General features: G+C 39.8%; 1 protein-coding gene and 1 long non-coding RNA gene across 5 annotated transcripts in view; one reads left to right on the top strand and one right to left on the bottom strand.

Annotated features, from left to right (window-relative positions):
• LOC127357965 (semaphorin-6D) overlaps window positions 1-22,602 on the bottom strand; it is a 140,680-nt gene that overhangs the window by 102,460 nt on the left and 15,618 nt on the right. For 2 of the 4 annotated variants that reach the window (XM_051390626.1, XM_051390622.1), the window contains exon 2: window positions 14,083-14,223. The gene's annotated coding sequence lies outside the window, so the exon portion shown is untranslated. Of the gene's footprint in view, window positions 1-11,971; window positions 12,105-14,082; window positions 14,224-22,602 lie in introns of all 4 variants that reach the window. The other 2 variants (XM_051390624.1, XM_051390623.1) reach the window with 2 other exon arrangements.
• On the top strand, window positions 14,164-21,678 carry LOC127358144 (uncharacterized). Its single transcript, XR_007882374.1, has 2 exons — window positions 14,164-14,366; window positions 15,319-21,678. It is a non-coding gene; the product is annotated as an uncharacterized LOC127358144 (long non-coding RNA).

Raw genomic sequence — 22,602 nt, 5'->3', positions numbered from 1 at the left:
TACAGCGATATGTTTGTGGAGGGCGAGTTGAGGCAACATTATATATTTTATATATAATGTTAAACAAGAAGATGTGTCTTTATAGACTTAATTGTAATGTATTCTATTATTCTTATTTTTATTCTTTCTTGTTTGCTTAAAGTTGAATAAAGTTTTATGTGCTCAGATTTAGATACTTTTTTTAGATAAAAGTGTGAATATTTTACAGTTTAAAGAGATACATTTCCTCAGGCGAGTTTCACTGTGTTCAGATTGTGTTTGAGGAGAAAAAGTTTAAGTTTGAGACAAAAACATCTTTTTGTGTCTTTTTATGAGGATTAAAGAGGAAATGTGTTTTAAAAGTGTTTTATTTGTGTCGTCGTTTGTGCTCCGAGACCCCAGAGACACAAAGTGAGTCGGACTTAAGATACCTTCAGGGACACTGTGGGAAAACCTGATTTTTGGGTCAGTGGTTGTAGTTCGGTGAGTTTCAGGACTTTAATGTACGTTTACATCTGTCCTCAAAAGGGACATAAATAAACTACTGTGTGTGCGAATACTTGTATCAATATGGGGACAAAGAAAGATTAATAAAGCTTAATGATAACAAACAATGACTCAGCATAATCACAAGACAGACAAAACAGCAAGTCACATGACTCAGACCACCTAGCAACCACCTAGCATCTCCATAGCAACCGGTGGGGGATCACCTGGGAACCAAAACCAGCAAGAGGAAAGCAAGAGAGGACAAAAAGGAGGCGATAGTGTTAAGAACAGGAGGATGGAGAAAAATAGGGAGAGAGGGAGCAGAAAGAGAGATAATTAGAAGAAGGAGAAAAGGAAGAAGAGGAGGAGGAGGGACACAGAGGGAAATAGGAAGGAGAGAGAAAGAAGGATAATGAGGTGAAAGAAACAAAAAATTGAGGAGGAAGACGAACTGCAGTGTGTGTGTGTGAGAGAGAGAGAGAAAGAAAAGGAGAGTGATGGAGAAGATAAGGACAGGAAGGAAGGAAGGAAGGAAGGAAGTCCACTGGAATTAAAAGGAAAGCTTTTTTATTCTATTTTATATTTTTATTGTTGAATCCTGCAACAAAAACACAAAACAAACTGAAACTGAAAGAGCGTCTAAAATTACTTCTTCTTCCTCTTGTGGGACTGGTCGATAATAAATCCACCTCATGCCTCCACAGCAACATGAACAACATGAGTTACACAAACAGCTGCTGAAACATTGTCCAGCTGATTATTAATGCTAATTATGCTGATTTAGGCTTTAGTCCATCCACAGATGAAACTGTCTGTGTACAACTCTTCCTCACAGGTTAGTTAATGACAGACAGTCAGTGAGTGTGTCTGTGTCCAACTCTTCCTCACAGGTTAGTTAATGATGTTACTGAGTCAATGTGAGCAGATTGTGTCTGTAGACTGAAGAGAATCAGAGTCTCACTGATGGTGGAAATAAAGGTTTTACTTCCTTAAAACAGCCGTTTTTTGAATGGAGTTTGGTGTGACAGTGTGGCGCAGAGGGGATTTTCCCATAAACTGAGCTGACCAACCTTCTAATAATGAAGCTTGTAAACAACAGAAAGTAACAGGAAGTGTCTATGTGTGTGTGTGTGTGTGTGTGTGTGTGTGTGTGTGTGTGTGTGTGTGTGTGTAGATAAGCTGACATTCAGGAATGTTGTCGTTCGTTTTTTCTTCATGATAAACTTTGTTCCTGCAGTTTCCCAGCATTCCTCAGTGATGATGGCCGCACTTTCACACACACATTAAACTTTCTACCCACAATGCAGTCTGGTTGATTATCAGCGTTTAGGAATGAACGGACTGTTGGCAGCATTTTTCTGAAGGTCAAACACAGGCCGAACTCTCTCTCTGCCGACAGAACCGCAGTTCGTGGAGTCTCACTCAAATGTTAACTTATTCTGACAATGTGAGAAAGGCATGCTGGGAAAAACTGCCTCAATAACCTGTTCCGACAAGAAGCAAACAGCACTGAGCAGAACATTGGGCCTCATGTAAGAATCGCTCGTACAAACATTCGTTCTTCAGCAGCTTGACTCACCAGTTTCCTCTAATTTTGAATTTTCAGTCGCATTACTGAAACCCTTCGAAGTGCAATAGAAACAATCTGCCTACATTAGTGTTTGTGCTCACTGTCCTTCTTTAGAGAATCTTGAAATGATTCATATCCCTAAAATCTAAACAACAACAAAAAAATGAGACCTGTTTTTTTAGTTTGTTTCCCTCTCCTGAACTGGGCAGGATGTGCAGCCTTATATGGTAATATAATGATATATAATATAATATAATATGTAATATTATATAATGATATATAATATAATATAATGATATATAATGATATATAATATAATATAATATAATTATATATAATATAATATGTAATATTACATAATATTATATGTAATATAATATAATATAATATAATATAATAACGGGGAGAAAGTTCAATAAGCTTGTTGTTCTGTCTGAACGTCTGTTTCTGGGTTAAAGTCATTTAATTTACGTTGTGCTCATAAATATGTATGAAATTAATTTATTCAGACTGAATCTAATTAAGTTCAATTTAAAGTATATTTAATTATTGATGATTCAAATATTAGTTTCATTATTCATAATATATAAATATATAATATAATAATTGATTCCTATTGGCTCTTATGTGAATAGTAATGTGCTTTTCAAGGATTGTAAAATCTAATTTTATTATTTTATTTATTTTTATTTCACTTTATTTCATGTTTTTGAAACATAAGTCAATTCACTGATCAGTTAATCAACAATCATTATAAAAATTGATAAACTGTTAAATTTGGAACAAAACAATCAATGTATTATCAGCTTTTCTCCATTTTCCGCAAACATCTGAAGACGTCCTGCAGAAACTGAGATGGATTTTTATAAACAGATGAATTGATCCTGAATATAATTATTGTTTTAAGCTCTTCTTCATTTTCCCTCCACAGACGTCCCAGCGTCCCCCCGTCCGTCCCCAGGCCTCATGTTGAGCACCAAATCCCACCTCGCTAATAATCGCTCTGCCGGCGTCTTCTGAAGCCGAGATAAAGGAGGAAGACTCCCTGCTCACTTTCCCTCAAATGAAGCAGCTGCCAATCATCTGCCGGCCGCCCGAACACCCACGAAGAAGAAGACGCTCGCCGCTCGCCGTGGAGCCACTTTACAGGATAAATGTGAGGAATTAGGCGGGAAAAGCTGGAAAGCTGCCAGGAAAGCTTTCAACAAGGAAGAAATGTTTGAACTTTATCTGACAAAAGAAGAAGAAATAAATCAGCTGACTTTTAATGAGAGTTTGTGACCATGGGAGGAACATCAACGGGGGGGGGGGGTTTCCAGGAAGAGGGGGAGGAAAACAAGGAAAGAGAGGAAGAATGGAGGGGAGGAGGAAGAGGAAGCCCGAGGGTCCACTTAAGCTAATTAATGGATCGGCGTGCGCGCGTGGCGAGCGTGCACGTTGTGTTTAAAGGGGGCTTAAAGTCTTCATCCATTAGACAAATGAGAGGTCGGGGGGGGCTTCAAGTGGGACACTAATGGGCAACAACACGCACGCACGCACGCACGCACACACACACACACACACACACACACACACACACACACACACACACACACACACACACACACACACACACACACACACACACACACACACAGTAATCAGTCTTCGGCACTAATCAGGATTTTTTTAATGAACATACAATCTCTCACTGTGAGGCTCCAAAACACACTGATTGAATTAGAGCTACAACCAGGGGGGGTAGGAGAGAGAGAGAGAGAGAGAGAGAGAGAGAGAGAGAGAGAGAGAGAGAGAGAGAGAGAGAGAGGGAGGGGAGAGAAAGAAATGTGGGACAAAGAGAGAGATAGAGGGTGAGATAGATGGGGAAAGAGGGGGAGAGTAAGGGAGGCAGGTAGAGAGGAGGATGATGGGAGAGAAAAGATGAAGAATGAGCTGAACAGCTGATTGAATCAGTTTCAGTGTGAAAGTAAAACGCTGTTAGCTGTTAGCATCCACACTGCCTTGCTCAGAGGCACCACGGCAACAACAACAACAACAACAACAACAACAACAACCACAGCAGCAGCGGCAGCACAGAGCTTAAGTTCATTAATAAATATCATTATCACATTTTTATTTAATATTTTCTCGTTTTAGACGACTTAAAATCTTTTATTTCTCCGACTCTTATCGAGAACCAACGGTCAAGGTTTTATTATTATTAAATCATCAAATATTTCTAACTGATGTGCAGGTTCTTTGTTTTCTATATGGACAACGTGTCGCTGCCGTAAATGGAACAATCTCGCCCTAAAGGTTTGGCCTCAGCCCGAATGTTTACGCCTGGCTCCGCCCCTGATGTTAAATCAGTAAAAATGTTAATGAGGTTCTGAATTAGGTTTGCTGAGATTAATCTGAGCTCAGAGCAGTTTTCTTCCTGTGATTTAAATATCTGTGAGGAATCTGATCAAAAAATAGCTTCTCTGAGCCGTTTCTGTGGTCGCTGCTGGGTACCCACAATCCACTGCTTCAAACTGCATGTGGCAGAATGTCGACGTTACTGGAGGAGCCTGAAGTTAACGATAATGTGTGTGTACAGTAAACAGTGTATGAAACACGCTGCAGAGAGTTTAATCAATAACATACTGACATATAGACGCATATATTCCTAAACAGTGGCCCTAAAATAGTACATTTTCAACTTCTAGATATTTTATATATTTCTTAATTAAAGTTTAAATTTGTTTGATATAACCTGGCTTTAGGTTTAGCATCAGTCTGTTAGCATGATATCATAACCTGCGAACTGTTAGCTTTAAAACAGACAATTTGTTTTAACCTTCGTTGTCTCTTCTATATTCGTTTGTTTTCATCCTGTTTTCAGTTCACAGTTCTCAGATATTAACGTACAGTGTGATCATTACTCTCCACAACACCACAGAAATATGACCTGAATTTAAATCAGCTGTAATTTAAATTGGAGTAATTTATTCAGACGATAAGGAAGCAGCGAGGCAGCAGCGACCCTCCACAAGGAGGTGTTTCAAAGTCTCAATCGAGCCTCTTAAGTCCTCGCTTGACAAAATGAGAGCACTTTAACAGACCGGACCCTGTAGACTTCAGAGACGCTGAGAGATCACCTTCAGGTAATGATCCTTCTTCCTTCTCTTTTTTTTATATTTCCAACTCCCAGATGGGCACGAGGCACGTCTAACATTTGGAGTCATGAGTATCTCCTCGGCTCCAGTTTTCTGGGGCAGACGAGAAAACTTTGGCCCGCTCAAAATTTGGGACACGGTTAGAAAAACAAATGAATAATACCTGCTCAAAGTGGGCCACCTCCAAGACCAAATGACCACAAAAATTCTCCCTGAACACTCAATCTGCTTCCCTTCATATCCGCTCTGTCAGACGGGAGCAGCTGACGTGTGACGGAGGGTTTTCTGTTTTTGAGTGTCTGCAGGAAACGAGGACAAAGACTGAGACTCCAAAGTTTCAGGGTGAAAGAAAAGGCCGAACTGGGACAAAAAGCAGGCGGGATGAGACACACACTGACTGCACATAGCTGTACACAACAAAGTCAGTCTGTTACCATGATATCTCGTGTTTGATTTGTCCATTACGGGCTACTGTAGAAACATGGTGGTTTAACATGGCGGACTACGTAGAAGAGGACCTGCTCATAAATAGCATTTACGATAAAAACGTAAAATATTATGAATCCTATATTTCTGACAACAGATCTTCCTCAATGTGACACACTGGACCTTTAAGTCTGGGGAAATCAAACCATTTCACCAAAACCGGCAAACTGAAGCTCTGAATGTTTAATTGTAGTCGCTGGTTTGAAGCCTCAGACCTGACTTCCATTAAACATTTATTGTGGAAATGGCCTCGATTCTCAGACTTTAAACAGCTGAAGGGGTTAATCTCCTCCTGTGTGTGTGTGTGTCCTTGAGCAGTTGGCGGGGGAGGGTCGGGCTGTTCGTCTGTCTTTGGATTAAATCCGATAAGATTCGACCTCCGCCCCGTTTCCCCTCCAGCTTTTATCCCCAAGGCTGGAAAATGCCCCAACGCGCCCCCACTCTGTGTGTGTGTGTGTGTGTGTGTGTGTGTGTGTCGTACAAATTAGATTTCTATACAACTAATTAGCAACAGCAAATACGTTTTTTACTGATTCATTTTATGGACCTTTCCAGCCGATATTGAAAAACCGATAATTACCTGCTTCTAATGGCTGATACCAAGATTTTTAATTACAAACTGTATTTTAAAAATCCAATCAATAAAAGGAAGTTTCACACAGTGAGTTGGTATATTATCTCATTTGTTAATGAAGGGTTGTGAGAAAATGCAGCACCAGCATCCGATCGAGATTGTTTGGGGTGAGTTCAGTTTGGATCGTGTGTTTCACTGTGCGGTGGGGCGTCTCTGACCTCCAGCAGGACTGAGATCAGATAATCCCCACTGCCCTTAATCCCCAGACACCACCCTCTTATCTGTCAAATGTCTGGGTGCAGCGAGGTTCACCTGAATCCAGAGCTTCGTTACAGAACCTACAAACAATGATCATAACGCATACATACAGTAACATGAGTCTTAAAATACCACCTTAACGTCTCCGAGAACAGCTGGAAACAATCAACAAATCATTTCCAAATAAAACCTTTTTGTTAAATTCAAGCATTCGTAGCAACAACTTTCCTTTTGAGAAATAAAGTCCCACACAGCACACTCACATTGGACCCAAACACAGCAATGAATTATGGTCCACAGGCAGTCCAGATCTGGGAGGCCCCGAACATATCTCAACCATATCTGACCCTCTTCTGGTCCTGTGCTGGACCAGAGTTCGGACCACTGACCCTATATTGGATCAGATTATGACCACATCCACAACCATAGCTGGTCCTTTTCTTGGCCCTATGTTGGACCAGTGAACTGTTTATCTGGAGCATCTTATTGGCTGGTACATCACCGGTACATCACCACCACTGGCTGCAACAAACCAACACAGTGATGAAAATAAAGCCGAACTCAAGGCTTCATTGAAAAAAAAAATTCATTTTAACTCTCAGGAGTTTCACTGCTGCCTCGATGGGTTGACGTCTGGTGTGTTTGGGGTTTTCTTGCAACACATTTAAAGCTGAAGACAGAATTGATTTCCAAAAGATGTACTGATATTGTTTTAATTAGACAGAACTACTGGAAACATTGACATTTCAAATAGTTCTGAACAGCTGACAATAAACTGAATATTTCTCACTTGAGAAGTACGTTGGGACAGGAAATTAGGCTCCTTATTAATCTTTATTTTTACTGCTGACCCTCCTGGCTCACAGATAAAACCGCTTCTTGCCAAATTTTGATTTTAATGACAGCTTTAAATATCACTTTATATCCTGCCAAATAAAAACACTCCTCTGCACACCCCAAACACCAAATGCTGCTTCGGCTTCAGTTTCTTCTTCTTGGATCTTTCTCGCGCTGCCCGTCCTGCGTCAGTACGATGGAGAAACCGATGCCAAGCAGCACCTTCCTCTGACGGGCCAAGAGTCACCAAACACCCCAAAAATCACTCATGAAATCATTTCACACAAACTCCTACGCGCTTCGTTCTGACTAATGTTTTTTAAGGAAATAAAATAGATCAACAAAGTGATTTAAATTCAGGCAACAGATGCTCTTTAGTTTGCAGAATGATGTTGGATAAAGTTTATTTGTCTTTCTCACAACACATCAGCGCTGACCCTGCAGACGCCCTTTAACATTTCTTGGCTTAAAACGTCCTCAGAATAAGTGATGAAATGGACGTGGCTAATTCCTTGAGTCAATCACTGAGAGTCTAATCCCCAGCAGACCGATGGTTGTGTCTGTCGTGTTTTCAACTCAACTCAATCAGATTGGTCCCAATCAGAGTCTGAATGTCATCACTCCGGTGGCGATAAGTGACTGTGACACGGAGCAGAATCAACCAATCACAGCGCGGTACGCTGCCGGCATTCATCCGAACTAGCCAATCAGAAACAACATACAGTTCTTTATGTTTGTGCACGTTAACCTCGTTAATGAGTGATTCACCCTGTGAGTGTGTGTGTGTGTGTGTGTGTGTGTGTGTGTGTGTGTGTGTGAGTGTGTGAGTGTGTGTGTGTGTGTGTATTTGTTGCACCAATAAGAGCTGCTGGATTTCACTGAGATCACGATTGATCTGATCTGAGGTCTGTATCACAAACGTCTGCATTAAACTGAAGCTGGCTCACTTTTAACCGGGATAGCTGTCACCATGGTAACAAACGCTGCGGGGTTACAAAACCAACCCAAGAAGTCGTCACTTGGTCAGACCGTAACCAAGGAGACTGCTGTTTGTGTCCCATATGAAAAGTAAGAGCTGCTAGTTGTGACTCTTACTCCGATATAATTAATCTCATATCCTGCTAATGACATCATAAATAGGCTAGTTGATATACAGTAATAAGACACATTTATTATAATATTCTGAATTATATTCTTTTCTCCTTTTATTTTGAACCCTTGTGCTAATTTTCAATAAAAACATGTAACAATATATATATAAAAACGAGTGTTTCCCACATGTGACTTTACTCGAGCGGCTCATTCAGAGGATCCCAGAGAGAGACAGTAAAGTGTTATCTGGTACTCGGTGCAGGTAAAGCATTCGGTACCACGTTGGTTTCACTTTAGATCGTTTGCACAGACTCATTAACAACAAGCCTCCTCCACATGACGCTCTCCTGCTTTTATGGAATCAAAATCCAAAACAAGATGTTTTTTGTGGGCGACTTTATAAAACAAACAGAGACACAGAGAGAAACAGTAAAATATGAAACAATGGACGTTTCTCTATCGCCAGCATATACTATCATATTACACAGCCCCAGTATGAACCACAGACTAGCCTCTGCTAACAGTGACAGATATATGTTTATACATGTAACGCCTGCATCCTCTGTAACTACGATAAACTGATTTATGAGGGCCTAGCGCCCGGGCACACCCCCACAGGTTTCTGTGAGTATTAAATCTTTTTAAAATCAACGTCTCGATTTTAATAAGAAGTAAACTCACTGTTGGATTTTATTTAGAGCTGCGCAATTAATCGTAATATGGCCAAAAGCAATATGCAAATCACACAAGCTGCCATTCAAACATAGAAAATGATTTTATTTATAATAAAGTTCTGTAGAGCTACAAACCTCGACAGATTTAAGAAAACATGTTTGTTTGATACAGACTCCAAAAAAAGCATCATCATTTAAATTCTGTTTTTCAGAATTTCAGATTTTTATTTCAAAATGTTATTAGTTTATTAATCAGCACAGTATTGATTATCTATCAGTACTGTCATTTATTGATTATCTATCAGTACTGTGTTATTCTGTAGTTGATCTGAGTCTTCTCCCAATTAACAACTATTAATGGGAACGTGTCTCATAATGAGGACGGACGCTGCCACAACTCATCCGTCTTTAACACCAGAGAAGAAAAAGAGAGACAGAGGGGTCTAATTACCCAGAAACCATTGTGACAGAAAGAGAGCACAGAGAGAGAGACAGAGAAAGAGACAGACAGACAGACAGACAGACAGACAAGAGAGCAACAATAAGAGCAGTTTGTAGTCTGTGTTACGTACCCCCCCCCATCCAGCCGCTGTAGTGGATCCATTAGCGGACTCTGTCGGACTGGGAGCTCCCAGTGAACAGCGGGTCCAGACCGGGACTGAATGCAGCATCTGATGCTGACGGAGGACAGTTTGACTGCAGCGAATAAAGGACTGAGGGGGTTTTATTGCCGGGTTTGGCTCCTGACACCCTGAAGTTGAGTCAGCCAACATCAGCTGCACAAGCTAACTAGCTAACGGGATCACCTCGGTACCGCTGTCGTCAAACTGTCCTCTGTCTGTCTCTGAGGTTGTGTTCACTGGGAGGCTGCAGAGCCCCGTTCAGTTGCACGCTAATGGTAGCTACATTAGCAGTCGAGTCGAGGTGGAGCTCCATAAAATATGATCCAGTTTCACCCAAATCACTGATGTGTTGAGTGATAATAAAGTTGTATTTTCGTACATTTGATACTCTCATATTGTATTTTTACATCACAGTCTGTATTTATGCGGCACCTGATCACAGAGGAAACTGAACCTGTTCTCAGAATCTACAAACGACAGAAACATCATCTCTCTCTGATATTAATTTCTGCTCTCGCGCTGCAGCGTCTCGGCTGTCGCTCCAATAAAACACACAAACTGAACCGACAAAGAGACGCAGACAGGAACAGAGAGATTCAGAGGAGAAAATAAAAGTGTGGTGAGGAGGCAGATATCAAAGGCGCTCCCGGCGGGCGTCTGATGAGCTGATGTAAAAATAGGCAGCGGGTCGGCAGCGGGACGAGGAGACGCTGCTCCCGTCAAACTCCTTTCTGTGAAAGTACAAACGGTGCCGACACTCAGTTTCATTATCGTCTCTGTTTCGGGGACTGAACCGCCACTTCCTGTCTGCCCCGAGGGGACCGGCTCCCTGAGACTTAAGCATCACTTTAACCTCACCACACAAACGTGTCTCCGTCTTTATAAGCTCCTTAAGCTGTTTGTCCAAAGATCTGTTCAAAGCAACAGAACTTTATTTAAATTTCTATTAAGTTTCATAAGATACAGAATACATCTGCTGGAGGATCCATAAACAACACGGAAATACCTGAAATATCTCAACTATTACAGAACTCATGTATGTTTATGGACAGTTTTACGTTTCTACATTAATGAACAAAATCATTTTGATCAGTTCCCACTGAACCGAATCATCTTCCAGGAGTTCTTAATGACGATATCAGACAGAACTGATAGTTTCAAAATTCATCTTCTAGAAAATGAAAAATCTCATCACTGTACAGATATTTATCAACCCCAACAATAAATGTTTACTGATCATCAACCGTCTGTATGTAGATATCACATATATATATATATATATATATATACACACCAGACTTCTCTGAGACTTTCACTCATGGAAAAAATAGACTAGACACCAGAAAGATTGATGCAACTGTGCAGTTTATCCTGCCAACAGTCGAGTTTCAAATTAAATATGCACATAAGTTTATCTGAGGGAGGAGCTAAAAAACAATACACATATTCCATGACAACAGAGATTATTTCCAGGATATTTAATAACGTTAATCAATTTCCAGGTGTTTCCATCCCTCTGTCATTTCCACTCTGAGCTCCATATGTCTGTTCTTGTACTGTGTATCTATGTCACTGAGTTTGGTGAAACTGGATCATATTTTATGGAGACATGTAGCTGCTGTTAACTAGTTAGCTTAGCTCTATTGCAATGGATGGCAGTAGACGGAGCTTTGGACCGACGGGATGAGAAAGTCCTCTGTCGGGCTCAGCAGCTTCTATAGACAGAGCTAATGTCAGAGGATCAGAGGATGCTGACGGAGGAAGTTAGGAAGAGAAAAGAAAGAGAACCCAAGAGTGAATGTGGGACTGACTTTTAAGGGTTGAACTTGAGTGAGCTGGACTTCTGGCTGTTGGGCCAGTCAGTAATATCAACTTCTTGCTTGTTAGATGTTTGGCTGCGTTAGCAAAATTGTCGATTCGCTAGTTCTTGATCATAGTAATGTAATCATAACAAAAGTACAGCTGTCCATATTTACCACAGTGGGATTTGACTTGAAAAGTGGGGACATTATTGATCTGTGATAACAGCTGGATTTACTGAGGAGGGTCAGTCAGTCCTGTAGAAACTACAGAAACTGAACTGAAACTTCGATTTGAACTAACAGCAATGAAATTACTCAAATGTGACTAAAGCTACATTTTCAGAAAAAGAGTGAAATCAGGAGCAGAAGTTAACTGTGTGCAGCAGATAGAAGACAATTAGAAGTTAATTGTGTGCTGTAGAGACTTTATAAAGATAAAGTTGTTGTTACCTGCAGACGACCCCACAGATTCTCAACTGTTTGCAGTTTTTCTGATGAATAAAGGAGCCGCAGTGAAGCTTCAGCTGGCTGACAGTCAGAAAGGCTTCCAGCGTTTAAAACGCCAACATGCAGAAACTCCTTACTGTCCCAGATAACACACACACACACAAGTTCATGTACAGCTACACTTGTGAGGACTCAAGTTCACAAATACATGAATGAACTTTAACTGAACTTTAACCTCAACCCCACGTCTAAACCCTCAAACAGCTCCTACAAAAAGTGAGGTTGGGACAAAATGCCCTTCTCAACAATGTCCTCACTTCCCAGGTGTAAACTCAACTTGGTCCTCACAAAGACAGAAACAAGAGCGCACACACCGGCTCTGTCAGGTGACAAATATCATTTCTAACACACTTATTATCACATTATCTTTTATTATCTGTGCTTATGGCGAACTACAGGAACCAGAAGCACCCGATGATGTATCACACAACCTGTTACGCTAACAAGCTCGTTAAGTGAGTTAATTAATGCACTGATTAGCAAATGTTCCCATGTGAGCAGAAGTATCCCGGCCTGACCTGCCACTGCTGATCGTATCAACTGTACATCTTAATGCGTCGCAGAGTTTTTCTCTTGTTTTTTCCTCATAAAAATGCTAATTTATGCAGCAACAGACTCAAAGTCTGAAGATTCACTTGTGTGTGAGCGTTTTCGGATTTAATTTGACATTTTTTGCACAAAATATGGTGAAACAGTAAAAGCTCTCATCTCGTATCCAGAATGATATAAAAAGTGTGTTTGTGTCGTCAAGTTCAAGCAGGTCTTTAACCTCACTTTTCCTGTAGGATCTCTGCATCGCCTCGAGGCAAACTGGGAAAACTCCAACATGCTCTGAACTAACAGTTGGACGTGTCTCAGGAATCTTTTCATGGATTGAACTCGTACACTGAAACATTTTCCTGTTTGTGAGTCTGAGAGCAACAAAAGAAAGAAATGAAGACAGAAATGATTTCCAGAGGATTATTTTGATCTTTCGGGTCATTTTGTTCTTTGTGAAAGAACTTTCATTAAAGCAGAAATAATTTGTCTCCTCTCAGCTTGCACACAGGAAGCAGGTCAGACTGTCAGAATAAAATCTAGTTTGTTTATATGAACATAATGTGCATTGTTATAGTCAAAGATAATTATAAAACAAATAAAAAAACACAAAATATATTCTTCATTCACTCCTGAATCTACTGCAGCTTTTATGGTGAAACCCTCTAGAATAACTTAATTAAAAAACCTCTATGAATAAAGTAGATTTTAAGGGTTAAATCTGTCCCCTTCATTTGCAAATTAATTTTAGAAATGAACAAATTATGAATTGAAAGTGTTTTTATGGTGGATTTTGTGGCAATGTAATAAATATTCAGGTATTTAATCATCAGATGTGGCTTAAATTAAAGGACTGTATTATGGTTTTTAATGGATTTCTGCATAAATTATTGGGGTTTACAGGGTATCAAACACTCTTAAAGTGTCCCTAATTCATGTGGAGAAGCTATTAAAATCTAAAAAACATTAATTTATAGCTCTGTGTGAATCTTTTCATTTTATTGTTGCAGTTGGGAAACCAGTTTGCTTCTGTTTCTCCAGAACAAACAGAAAAACTTTCCACACGGCAACAATGTTATAAATTAAATTAAACAATCACAAATAACGGACGTTGAATTGTGAAAAATAATATTCGTTAAAAGATGCAACACCTAACTGTCCCAGATAACACACACATTCACGTACATCTACACTTGTGAGGACTCTTTACAAAACACATTCCTCAGCCTCCAATTTTAACTGAAAATGAGCCGAGACGAGCAAATAATTCAACAAAAACATTATGTTAACGATGGCAGAAAGTTCACAACCAAACTCGGTGCAGAGAGAGTAAAAGCACCAAAAACAGCACAGAATCATAAGAGGAGGTTGTGCAGGTGAAGCATCAAGATCCTGTTAAAGAACTGTATTCACATCATTATTAACAGGAACATTCCTGTAATTTTAAGACAAAAGAAGAGTTTCATGATGGAAATATTAAAGAAAAAGACAAAAAGGAGATGAAAATGACTCCTTACCTTGAATTCAGGACTGTCCAATCACAGGCAGCTGCACAGGAGAGCCAATCAGTGAAGGAGAAATGTCCAAATCCAGGAAGAGAAGGCGAAGAAGTCCAAATGTTGCTCTGGTCTGGATTAAGTCCTCTGTTTATAAATCTGCTGCAGAGAAAAGAAGAGATTGAGTGAGGAGTGCAGCAGGTGAGGAGGCTTTCATCTCTATCCAAATGCATTGTGGGACAAGCGCAGGTTTCCCTGAGAACTGGGACACGGAGAGATCAGACTACAGCAGACTGGAAGATCAGGTTTATATCTCACACACACACACACACACACACACACACACACACACACACACACACACTGGATATTTGTGCTTTTGTTAACTTTGAATATGATTTTTACAGTTTAGTCTGTAGTTTTGCAGCATTTTAACATTTCAAAGGTTTACAAGTTTTGTAAAGAAAAATAAACTTTCTATGGAGGCCCCAGAGTGCCAAAAGCGCCCTTTATTTTGATTACTGAGTTACATTTTGTGCAACAGTTATTAAAGTCCGGCAAGGCAAAACCTCCTTAAGAAAAACATCAATTTATATATGAAGATAATCTTTCATAATAATTCTTGTATCATAAACTGTAAAAACTTTAAACTCTTATACTTTAAACAGATTTTACTACAACTAAAACTGTCTGCTGTTTGGTTTAAACCTGTAATACTGAATGTCAATCTTTATATTTAAGGCATTATTTATTATATCTTTGTAAAGGACATGCAGCTTTAATTGTTTCATCTTGAAGAGTTAAATTTGAGTATTTTGCTGTCATAATAATACAAAAAGGTGTGTATTTAAATAAAAGAATGTTTAAAATAAATTAAATAGAAACATTAAGTGTAGGTGTGACTTATTTGTATACATTTTGTTTTCAAATCCTAGATAAAGAATAAAGTACTGAATGTGTTTTTATTGCAGTTTTGGCTCCTGCCACACCGGAGCTTACTTAGCTAACTGCATGAGCTAACTAGCTAACAGCATCTAACATTACTGTTACAAAAAATACAAAGGAACTGAGTTTTTGTGAATGTTTTTGTCATAGATTGTTCAATAGAGAAACAATATAACTGAGGATTAAACAGTTAAAGGACTTTAAATGTGTGAATGTTTCCTCTCAGTGAAACTAAAAACCAGCAGCAGTGAAAGTTGTGTGTGAGTTCTTCTTCTTCACAGCAGTCAACAGCAGCTTTAATATTTCTGACAGTTGCTGTGTTTCCTCGCCGCCGCCTGTCAGTCAGAGCTCGCTGTGGCTCAGATGATTCGCTGTGAAATGGACGGACGGCGTGCGTGATGATGGATCTCGTGTATTCCCGCCACACGCTCCGTGTGCCTCTTTGAAGTCCGAGACGTGCAGACGAAGAGCAGAAAATTAATGCGGCCAAGTGAAGAATCAAACAACGGCGTCCATCAGGATTCAGGCCTGAAGCTTTAAAGTCGGACACGTTGGAATACATATATACAGCCTTCAGTAAACTCACATTAGCAACAGTCATTGTGTCTTTAAGGCATTTTTTATTGTCAATTAAGGTTGTAGAATGAATTTTAGGTAGAGTTCCCTTTATGCTACTAGGAATTGTCTTTTTTAATAATTAATGAGAAAAATTATTAATTTGTACTGTAAAAAAAACTATTAAAAGAACTGTAAATAAAACTAATATTCCAGCAGCTGGGCACCAAAACATACTGTTAAATAAAAAAATTATACGTATTTTACTGCTAATTTTACATTATTTAATCACAGATAAGAAAACAATAATCTGAATTATCTGTAATAAAAGTCATTATGTGTGAAATTAATAATTTCTTCGCTGCTATTTATTGTTTTAAACAGTTAAATTCAAGTTTAATACTGTTGTGTGTGTAATTTTACACCATACAACAATTTATCAGTGTATAAGCATTGGTAAACTGTCAAAATACAGTTTCTAATCAGTGAAAACAGCAATTATTACTGTATTTCACTGATAATGACTTTTATTACAGTTCTGTAACTTTTAATAAATAATAACAGCAATCTGCTGTAAATTTAAGCTGATTGTTTGTATTATAGCAGCCTGTATTTATAGCTGTATGTACAGCATTGTTTGTACAGTGTAAATATCTTTAATTCAACATTGCATCATGGTGCGTCTGTATGAGCAGTTCCAGTCTTTAGATCGATCCTCCGTCCACAGAGACTGAATAGAGACTAAAGGTTACTGCTGGAGGAGGAGCAGAGAGACGAGCGACAGACTGCAGATGTTGACCCAGTACGAGTCTGATTTCCTTCACAATCTTCTTGTTCGTGTTTTCTCTCTTTACATATTTCACTAATTTCACACTGCTTGCATTATATTTCACTCACCAGACGTTTGTTCCGGGTCTCCTCTCTAATTAGCTGCTTAATTGGAAAATGAAGGCTTTGCTGTTTGTTTCGCAGCTCGCGGCAGTTTGAAAAGTCAAGAAAAGAGTCTGAGAAAAGGAGAATTGTTACTCTTTGTGTTGAGAATATACAGACGAGAGCAGCCCATCCATAAAATGAAAGCAGTCACAGAATCTGAGGTTTTTGCTAATTTAATAGCATAAAATTAGAATAGTGCTTTTTAGCTATTAGGAGCCCAGCAAGGCAAACAGTTACGCTGGGTCATTTCTAATCATCAATCTGAGTCGTTATATAGAAAAAATAAAGGAATAGTTATTGATGAGTGTCCTGAAAGATACAGCTACCTTATTGAATCTCATATTTCTGCCGTCTGTCCAATGTGACGTTACTATAAACTAATTCCATGGCTTGTGTTTATTAATCAACCCTTTACTACGAGACCGAGAATAAAGAATAAGAATAAAACAGGAGGGTTTATCTCCACTTCCTGTTACTTTCTGCTGTTTACAAGGTTCATTATTAGAAGGTAGGTCAGCTCAGTTTATGGGAATTATTAAGGTTCAAATCCCCTCTGCTCCACACTGTCACACCAAACTCCATTCAAAAAATGTCTGTTTTAAGGAAGTAAAACCTTTATTTCCACCATCAGTGAGACTCTGATTCTCTTCAATCCACAGACACAATCTGCTCACATTGACTCAGTAACATCATTAACTAACCTGTGAGGAAGAGTTGGACACAGAACAGTATTTTAAATATGCACTGATTGTCGATGAAGACCTGAATGATTCTTACACACAGAACTAAAATGTGCGTCATACGTTGACCCCGAACTCGCCTTTAAGCCCCACATTGATTTGACATTATAAAAAGAACATGTGGTCGCCTCATTTCACGTTATCGGTCAATTCACTGCTCAGAAGAATAATAATTTATCAGCTGATACGACCTATTATTGATTATGCTGACAATGTCTGTCAGAACACTTCTAAATATGTATCTCAAACCCTTTAAGGCTTTATATAATAAAATAATAAAATAAAAGTAACATGACCACCGCCGACTACGTGACATATTTTATGTGTATTTCCTATTTTATTCAACACATACAAACACAAACAAGATTTGAATGAATTTTGATTGTTTCCTGTGAATATTGATCACAGATGAGTTTTTCTGATATTTTCAGGATTTCTTTTAACAATTCTCATTCTTCATTGTTTTGAACAATCATACATATACACATACAAACAGGCTTCTTTTATTGACAAATGTAGTGTTTTCTTGTCCCTGTTGGACCGTTGTTGTAATGCAGGATGAGGCAGTTTGAAGTCTCTGTGAATAATGAAACTTTCTATCTTAAATAAAAATGTAAACTTAACCAACTTAAAATAATTAAATTTTCTTCACATAAATGAACTAAATGCTGAGATATATTCCTACTGTATTTTTATAGTCTTCTTACATGCCTTACAAGGCCTCGCGACGCCCTGTGAGTGAACCACTGCTTCAATGTATGAATCACCTGACTGGTTGCAGCCCAGATACAGAAGATAATGTCAGATGTCTTTATTTTATCTGAAACATGTTGATCTTCATATCCAGTTAGACACATGCAGCCTCTTTTTCCAGACATTTCAAAATAAAGCTCCATCTGACAGCAATAATCTTCCACTATTTATCTTTTCTCACCTGAAAACAACTTTTATGCTTTTAGTTTTTATTTACTTAATAATCTTCAGTACTCTTTGTTTCTTATCCAGTTTTCTTTCTGTTGAGTAGTGTTGGGAGTGTGGGAGGGAAGGGGTGAGCAAGTTGTCTGTATCTGTGTATCTGCAGTCTATGTTGGTTATGTAATGCAGTTTTTGTTTGATGCTGCATCTCAAGGGATTATCCTTTCAATAACCTCAAATAAAAGTCTTGGAGGAAAATAGAGATTTTAATAGTGTTTGTTTACTTTCACCACCAACGCTGCTGCATTACCAATATTTATTAAGGTATATATTAGCATTATAATTAAGGCCCAAATATGTTTGTGTATGTATGCTATTATTATTTTATTCCCCAATGAAACACATTTTTGGAGGCAGCAACAGGCTTGAAAACTTGCGGTCGCAAAGTTCAAAGGTCGCAGTAAGTTACGTATTCTGTGGGTCTCTCACACGCAGGCAAGTTTTACCGATCTGTATGAAAATCAATATGCACATGTATAGATGTCCAGACAAACAAAAAAGCCTCTTTGGCCCCAAACCCAACAGGAAGTCCTTTTTTTTTTTACTTCGTGGTCATTTTGGCAATTTTGTGCATTGTATTTTAACGAACTCCTCCTAGGGAATTGATCGGATTGGCTTCAGATTTCGTCATTGCGATCTAAACACCACCGCGATTAAAATATGTGCTCTTTGTGTCGGCGGTTGTCTCCGTGGCTTGGGCGTCAAATTTTAAACGCGTCTATAAGCCAATATTCAGACATAGTCATAGCGCCTTCTACTGGAAACAGGAAGTGAGGCTTGTGTGGCAATTTTTGTAGATTTCTGAGCTCAAATGTCTCTTTTGAAATTAAAGGTTGCTGACCCCCACAGTAGGAACAAAAGGGGGTGTGGTCGTTCTGAACACAGAAAGTGACGTGTGCCTGCTCTCATACATAAATCGACCTGTAACAAGATGGTATTATTGCTTTTACTGAAGTAAAGGATGAATACCTCCGCCACCATGGAGATGCTGTCACAGCTTCCATACTTCAGCTTTCTGTTGGTACATCTGATCCCGTTTGCTCTTGTTTGTCATTAATGAACTTTTTCACAGTCGGCGGCTCGGAGGCAAAACTCCAGCAGCAGTAAATAAAACAACGGACCGCACATGGGAACGCTCCATTGCTCACTCTGATCCGCGCGCCGCTTATTCATTTTAAATCACAGCCGACGCTCGGCGAGTCTCCACACGCCATTACCCAGCAGCCCCCGCGGCGCGGCTCTGACAGGAGGACTCACACAGAGAACGGGGTCGACTCATTAACCGCCCGGAAGCTGGTTCGTGATCTCGTGCTGAAATTCACACAACAGACGGAACGAGACCAAGTCTATTTGTCTCCATTAACATCTGGTTATAAACACACACACACACACACACACACACACACACACACACACACACACACACACACACAGCTTCCTGTTGACTTTCTGATTGGTTCGAGCTTCCTGAGCTTTCAACCACTGTGAGGACAACCTTCACACTGAGTCTCTCTGAAGTCTGCAGCAAGAGATCTGGATTTTAGTCGATACACTTTTGATTTGTCGAGTTCAGACTGAAAATCTGTTACAACCATTATGTTAATCTCAGATTCAAATATATATAAATAGTTATAGTTACTTCTCTCATAAGAAACTGAATTATGTTATCAATTAAAGCTGCGAGCAGCAACAAACTGGCCCTCGTGTGTCGACCACACGGACAAAATTTCACTTATGATGTTTTTCATCAACAACTTTCACTCCAGTAGGTGGTGCTACAACTATGACTAAATATTGTGTTCAGGGCCGGACTGACATCAGACAGGAAGCTTGGACACTGAAGTTATGACAACTTCCTGTTTAATGACGAAACATCGAAATTAGCCACACCACGGGCACGCCGTTGCACACATTGTAATCGTGATGCTCTTCAAATCTGAAGTCAATCCAATCAATTCCCTAAGAGGAGTTTGTTAAAATACAACACATGCAAATCTCCAGAAATTACCACTTAATTCAAATGGCCGACTTCCTGTGGGGTTCGGGGTTTGTGAGATAGAATACGTACATTAACGCCACACAGCATCCAAAAATATGATCCTGCTGGCAGAATAATAATCATTCCTTACATTTCAATACGGTCACTGCTGAAAAAGTCAAAAAGTAATTCCCGGGAGGAAGTGGTAATATTTAGACTTGGTGGAGAACCAAGAGGGAGCAGCTGAAACTGAACTCTGATGCACCAAAACGCCGTCGGCGAGCGGCTCAATGAACCAATAAAGACTCGCTCATCAGTGCTGAATACAGAACGCCGTCATTATGTGTGCAAATGAAGCTATTATCTGACTGCACTCCGGATAAGTCACTCATGTTCTGCTCTCTACACTTTTTCAGGTCTCCTGAGGCAGCAGTGGCAATGGTGGCGCCCGGAGGCCAGCGAGCGGTTCTGAAAGGGACAGTCAGTTCAGTCATATCATGGCAGAGGCCTTGGAGGGGAGCGGCTCTGCAGCTGTCAGTGGGAATAAAACAGAAGAGAGTTTGGGTGGCAAGGAGGAGAGTTGAGGGTGGTGGCGGCCGGCAGGTTCCAGCTAATGAGGCGAGAACAGCTTCAGAGGGCAAGAGCGAGGAAGCTGGGCAGCGAGGGAGAAAATGAAAGAAAGAGAGAGAACGACAGAGGAGAATAATAAAAGAGTCGGAGAAGTGGCGGCGCGAAGCGTGCAGAGGTGATGCACACCCAGAGGGAACCCTCCTGCTTCATGCAAACGTCGGTCCAATCAGATTCCACTGCGATTTGGTCGGTGGCGTGCGGCAGGGGAAATCAGCCACTTCCAGTTAAAGCTCCCAGAGCTCCTCAACCTTCGTGTTTGTTTCGGAGGAAAAAAGATGTCCTGCTTTACATGGAAACATCCAGCAGCAAATCAAACTCTACAATGTGATTGTTTCAAGGTTTAAAATGCTTTTCTTCAGGAGGAACAAAGCGCAGTAAAAACAGCTGATTAAAGACAGGAAGTACAAAGCCCTCAGGAGCTCTTCACTTTAGAGAACTTCTGCATGCGGCACAGAGAGAACATGGTCTACTACGTGTCTTATTATCATCAGAACAAAAAGTTTTATCACTTCACAGAAACTTTGCTGTGAACCTGTGAGCAGGTTTTTGGAGAAGCGGATGCAGACAGTCTCATTTGAGAGTTAATGTGAATGAATTAAGATGCTCTGAGACCCGATCGCTCAGAACCACATTCAGAGGTCTGAGATCTGGAAATTCTGTTGATTGTGAACAAGAATGTGTCGTGTAGGAATGGTTAGACTCATCGATTACACCAATTATAAAGTCAAAATGTATATTTTTATCTCTGTATTGTGCTGTCATCTCCAGTTTCTGTCCAACAGGGACAGGAAGTTCTGTTTCCGGTATTCTTTATGATATTTTAAAGTTTCATGAAAAACAATAAAAGTAGTTGATGACTAATCCTGCACTCGTACAATAATTTTGCATCCATCTCTTATGCCACTGGTGGAGTGTCTCTTTGGGCCGATGTGTTACAGACATCTATCATAAATCCCATTCTGGTCGGACTCTAACACCTTCTAATGCCAGGAAGCATTGGCAGTATATAGAACGGACAGAGCTTCCAGGAAGTGTCTTAAACCTGCAGATAGTATTGAGTCTTATGGAGAAGTTGATTTATTAGCTCAGTAAACAGTTTCCTGGTGAGTTTATGGTCTCAGTCTCTAGTTTCAGTCTTCATCCATACAGCATGATGTTCATTTAGTAAATGATGGTCCCATTTAGAGTAAAATAGACCATAAAGCAGGCAAATATAAAAAAATAACACACTAAAGAAATACACTTAAAACAGATCAAATCTGTTTCACCTCCGCTGGCTCCGACTAACTGTCATGGCAATGATCATAACGGCAAACTGGAGGCTTCAGAACTGACACTTAAAGGTAGGTTGCATATTAATCAGTGAACACGACTTTTGTTGTTACTATTCAGCCCTGAAAATGAATCCTTCAGTCTACTGTTTATATTAAAGTCCATTTCAACATCTGCCTTTAAAACTAAACAATTAATCAAAACATTATCTAAACAAATGATCACAATATGCACAGCTGCAATTTATTGATAAAGGTAACATGAGTGAGAACACAGCATCATATTGAAGTCCTGTAGTTCAGAATAGACATCCTGGTTTCACATCCATACATACAAAACACATTCAGGATCCAGCAGACTGGATCTGATCCAGCACGCGGTCCTGCTTCACGCTCACACCCTCTGCAGACTCGGCGGGTTAATAAGTGTAAATCCGCAGCCGCTTCTTTCAGGAAAACTGTCACATCTGTCACCACATGCACATCCACCACAGCGGCGTTAAACCCTCAGAGC

The sequence above is a fragment of the Dicentrarchus labrax genome, unplaced genomic scaffold (genome assembly GCF_905237075.1).
Source record: "Dicentrarchus labrax unplaced genomic scaffold, dlabrax2021, whole genome shotgun sequence".
NCBI lineage: Eukaryota > Metazoa > Chordata > Actinopteri > Moronidae > Dicentrarchus > Dicentrarchus labrax.
This window is presented reverse-complemented; position numbering and strand designations above follow the sequence as displayed.